Below are 6,000 nucleotides of genomic sequence, written 5' to 3' on the forward strand. Positions count from 1 at the left end.
ACGCCCCCTCCTCCTCCTTCTACAAAGTTACAATGTATAGTCTGATCACTGGGGGAGGGGAGACTGAGGAAATGACTCCTCCTCCTTCTACAAAGTTACAATGTACAGTCTGATCACTGGGGGAGGGGAGACTGAGGAAATGACTCCTCCTCCTTCTACAAAGTTACAATGTACAGTCTGATCACTGGGGGAGGGGAGACTGAGGAAATGACTCCTCCTCCTTCTACAAAGTTACAATGTACAGTCTGATCACTGGGGGAGGGGAGACTGAGGAAATGACTCCTCCTCCTTCTACAAAGTTACAATGTAAGTCTGATCACTGGGGGAGGAGACTGAGGAAAAGCCCCCTCCTCCTCCTTCTACAAAGTTACAATGTATAGTCTGATCACTGGGGGAGGGGAGACTGAGGAAACGACTCCTCCTCCTTCTACAAAGTTACAATGTACAGTCTGATCACTGGGGGAGGAGACTGAGGAAACGCCTCCTCCTCCTTCTACAAAGTTACAATGTACAGTCTGATCACTGGGGGAGGGGAGACTGAGGAAACGCCTCCTCCTCCTTCTACAAAGTTACAGAGTACAGTCTGATCACTGGGGGAGGGGAGACTGAGGAAATGACTCCTCCCCCTTCTACAAAGTTACAATGTACAGTCTGATCACTGGGGGAGGGGAGACTGAGGAAACGCCCCCTCCTTCTCCTTCTACAAAGTTACAATGTATAGTCTGATCACTGGGGGAGGGGAGACTGAGGAAATGACTCCTCCTCCTTCTACAAAGTTACAATGTACAGTCTGATCACTGGGGGAGGGGAGACTGAGGAAATGACTCCTCCTCCTTCTACAAAGTTACAATGTACAGTCTGATCACTGGGGGAGGGGAGACTGAGGAAATGACTCCTCCTCCTTCTACAAAGTTACAATGTACAGTCTGATCACTGGGGGAGGGGAGACTGAGGAAATGACTCCTCCCCCTTCTACAAAGTTACAATGTACAGTCTGATCACTGGGGGAGGGGAGACTGAGGAAATGCCTCCTCCTCCTTCTACAAAGTTACAATGTACAGTCTGATCACTGGGGGAGGGGAGACTGAGGAAATGACTCCTCCTTCTACAAAGTTACAATGTACAGTCTGATCACTGGGGGAGGGGAGACTGAGGAAACGACTCCTCCTCCTTCTACAAAGTTACAATGTATAATCTGATCACTGGGGGAGGGGAGACTGAGGATACGCCTCCTCCTCCTTCTACAAAGTTACAATGTACAGTCTGATCACTGGGGAGGAGACTGAGGAAATGACTCCTCCTTCTACAAGGTTACAATGTACAGTCTGATCCTCGGATTGTCTGGGTCAGGCTCATGTTGGCTGTGTACAGGGTGGGGGGTTGGGGGAGGTTTGTCCCTGAATGTCCTCAGTGATCAGCTCTGTGTCAGGACTGGAAACATCCCACATTGTACTGGAAACAGGGAGGGGTCAGGGAAACACTGGGGGGAGGGGGGACTGGGGACACTGGGGGGGGAGGGGACACTGGGGGGGGGAGGGGACACCAGCCTGTGACACATCCAGTGACTGATATATTATCAAATAGTGAGTGGGGACAATTAGAGCTCATTTCAGGGGGAGACATCGCACACTCTGGGGTCACGGGGAGACATCGCACACTCTGGGGTCACGGGGAGACATCGCACACTCTGGGGTCACGGGGTGACATCGCACACTCTGGGGTCACGGGGTGACATCGCACACTCTGGGGTCACGGGGTGACATCGCACACTCTGGGGTCACGGGGCGACATCGCACACTCTGGGGTCACGGGGCGACATCGCACACTCTGGGGTCACGGGGAGACATCGCACACTCTGGGGTCACGGGGAGACATCGCACACTCTGGGGTCACGGGGCGACAACGCACACTCGGGGGTCACGGGGCGACATCGCACACTCTGGGGTCACGGGGCGACATCGCACACTCTGGGGTCTCGGGGCGACATCGCATACTCTGGGGTCACGGGGCGACATCGCATACTCTGGGGTCACGGGGCGACATCGAATACTCTGGGGTCACGGGGCGACATCGCATACTCTGGGGTCACGGGGCGACATCGCATACTCTGGGGTCTCGGGGCGACATTGCATACTCTGGGGTCACGGGGCGACATCGCATACTCTGGGGTCACGGGGCGACATCGCATACTCTGGGGTCACGGGGTGACATCGAATACTCTGGGGTCACGGGGTGACATCACATACTCTGGGGTCACAGGGAGTGTAGAATACACCGGGGTCACTGGATACTCTGGGGACACAGGACACATTGGGGACACAGGATACTCTGGGGACACAGGACACATTGGGGACACAGGATACTCTGGGGACACAGGACACATTGGGGACACAGGATACTCTGGGGACACAGGACACTCTGGAGACACTGCATACATTGGGGACACAGGATACTCTGGGGACACAGGACACATTGGGGACACAGGATACTTTGGAGACACTGCATACATTGGGGACACAGGATACTCTGGGGACACAGGATACTCTGGGGACACAGGACACTCTGGAGACACTGCATACATTGGGGACACAGGATACTCTCGGGACACTGGATACATTGTGGGCATAGGACACATTGGGGACACAGGATACTCTGGGGACACAGGTCACATTGGGGACACAGGATACTCTGGGGACACAGGATACTCTGGGGACACTTGATAATCTGGGACACAGGATTCTCTGGGGACACAGGACACATTGGGGACACAGGATACTCTGGGGACACTGGATACTCTGGGGACACAGGACACATTGGGGACACAGGACACTCTGTAGACACTGCATACAGGACACTCTGGGGACACAGGATACTCTGGGAACACTGGATACATTGGGGACACAAGATACTCTGGGGACACAGGATACTCTGGGGACACAAGATACTCTGGGGACACAGGATACTCTGGGGAAACAGGACACTCTGGGGACACTGGATACATTGGGGACACAAGATACTCTGGGGACACAGGATACTCTGGGGACACAGGACACATTGGGGACACTGGATACATTGGGGACACAAGATACTCTGGGGACACAAGATACTCTGGAGACACAGGACACATTGGGGACACTGGATACATTGGGGACACAAGATACTCTGGGGACACAGGATACTCTGGGGACACTTGATAATCTGGGACACAGGACACTCTGGGGGTCACAGCATACTTGCGGATGGCTGGATTCTCTGGGGTCACGGGGTGAAAACAGGATACTTTGGGGTTACAGGGGGCGCAGTATTCTCTGGGGTCACTGGATACTATGGGAACATGGGATACTTGGAAATCGCTGGATTCTCTGGGGACACAGGGGAAAAACAGGATACTATGGAGACACAAGATAAACTGGGGTCACTGGATACTATGGGGACACTGGATACTATGGGGTCACTGGATACTATGGGGACACTGGATACTATGGGGACACTGGATACTATGGGGTCACTGGATACTATGGGGACACTGGATACTATGGGGACACTGGATACTATGGGGTCACTGGATACTTTGGGGACACTGGATACTATGGGGTCACTGGATACTATGGGGACACTGGATACTATGGGGACACTGGATACTATGGGGTCACTGGATACTATGGGGACACTGGATACTATGGGGTCACTGGATACTATGGGGTTATTGGATACTATGGGGACACAGGATAATATGGGGACACTGGATACTATGGGGACACAGGATACTATGGGGACACAGGATACTATGGGGACACAGGATACTATGGGGTCATTGGATACTATGGGGACACAGGATACTATGGGGTCATTGGATACTATGGGAACAGGATACTATGGGGACACTGGATACTATGGGGACACTGGATACTATGGGGACACTGGATACTATGGGGTCATTGGATAGTATGGGAACAGGATACTATGGGGACACTGGATACTATGGGGACACTGGATACTATGGGGACACTGGATACTATGGGGACACAGGATACTATGGGGACACTGGATACTATGGGGTCATTGGATACTATGGGGACACAGGATACTATGGGGTCATTGGATACTATGGGAACAGGATACTATGGGGACACTGGATACTATGGGGACACTGGATACTATGGGGACACTGGATACTTTGGGGACACAGGATACTATGGGGACACAGGATACTCTGGGGACACTGGATACTATGGGGACACAGGATACTTTGGGGACACTGGATACACTGGGGACACTGGATACTATGGGGACACAGGATACTTTGGGGACACAGGATACTATGGGGACACTGGATACTATGGGGACACAGGATACTATGGGGACACTGGATACTATGGGGACACAGGATACTATGGGGTCATTGGATACTATGGGGACACAGGATACTATGGGGTCATTGGATACTATGGGAACAGGATACTATGGGGACACTGGATACTATGGGGACACTGGATACTTTGGGGACACAGGATACTATGGGGACACAGGATACTCTGGGGACACTGGATACTATGGGGACACAGGATACTTTGGGGACACTGGATACACTGGGGACACTGGATACTATGGGGACACAGGATACTTTGGGGACACAGGATACTATGGGGACACAGGATACTCTGGGGACACTGGATACTATGGGGACACTGGATACTATGGGGACACAGGATACTATGGGGACACTGGATACTATGGGGTCATTGGATACTATGGGAACAGGATACTATGGGGACACTGGATACTATGGGGACACTGGATACTATGGGGTCATTGGATAGTATGGGAACAAGATACTATGGGGACACTGGATACTATGGGGACACTGGATACTATGGGGACACTGGATACTATGGGGACACAGGATACTATGGGGACACTGGATACTATGGGGTCATTGGATACTATGGGGACACAGGATACTATGGGGTCATTGGATACTATGGGAACAGGATACTATGGGGACACTGGATACTATGGGGACACTGGATACTATGGGGACACTGGATACTATGGGGTCATTGGATAGTATGGGAACAGGATACTATGGGGACACTGGATACTATGGGGACACTGGATACTATGGGGACACTGGATACTATGGGGACACAGGATACTATGGGGACACTGGATACTATGGGGTCATTGGATACTATGGGGACACAGGATACTATGGGGTCATTGGATACTATGGGAACAGGATACTATGGGGACACTGGATACTATGGGGACACAGGATACTATGGGGTCATTGGATACTATGGGAACAGGATACTATGGGGACACTGGATACTATGGGGACACTGGATACTATGGGGACACTGGATACTTTGGGGACACAGGATACTATGGGGACACAGGATACTCTGGGGACACTGGATACTATGGGGACACAGGATACTTTGGGGACACAGGATACTATGGGGACACTGGATACTATGGGGACACAGGATACTATGGGGACACTGGATACTATGGGGACACAGGATACTATGGGGTCATTGGATACTATGGGGACACAGGATACTATGGGGTCATTGGATACTATGGGAACAGGATACTATGGGGACACTGGATACTATGGGGACACTGGAAACTTTGGGGACACAGGATACTATGGGGACACAGGATACTCTGGGGACACTGGATACTATGGGGACACAGGATACTTTGGGGACACTGGATACACTGGGGACACTGGATACTATGGGGACACAGGATACTTTGGGGACACAGGATACTATGGGGACACAGGATACTCTGGGGACACTGGATACTATGGGGACACTGGATACTATGGGGACACAGGATACTATGGGGACACTGGATACTATGGGGACACAGGATACTATGGGGTCATTGGATACTATGGGAACAGGATACTATGGGGACACTGGATACTATGGGGACACTGGATACTATGGGGTCATTGGATAGTATGGGAACAGGATACTATGGGGA

This window comes from Staurois parvus, unplaced genomic scaffold (assembly GCF_062004578.1).
Source record: "Staurois parvus isolate SC_StPar_1 unplaced genomic scaffold, SC_StPar_1.0 ptg003082l, whole genome shotgun sequence".
Lineage (NCBI taxonomy): Eukaryota > Metazoa > Chordata > Amphibia > Anura > Ranidae > Staurois > Staurois parvus.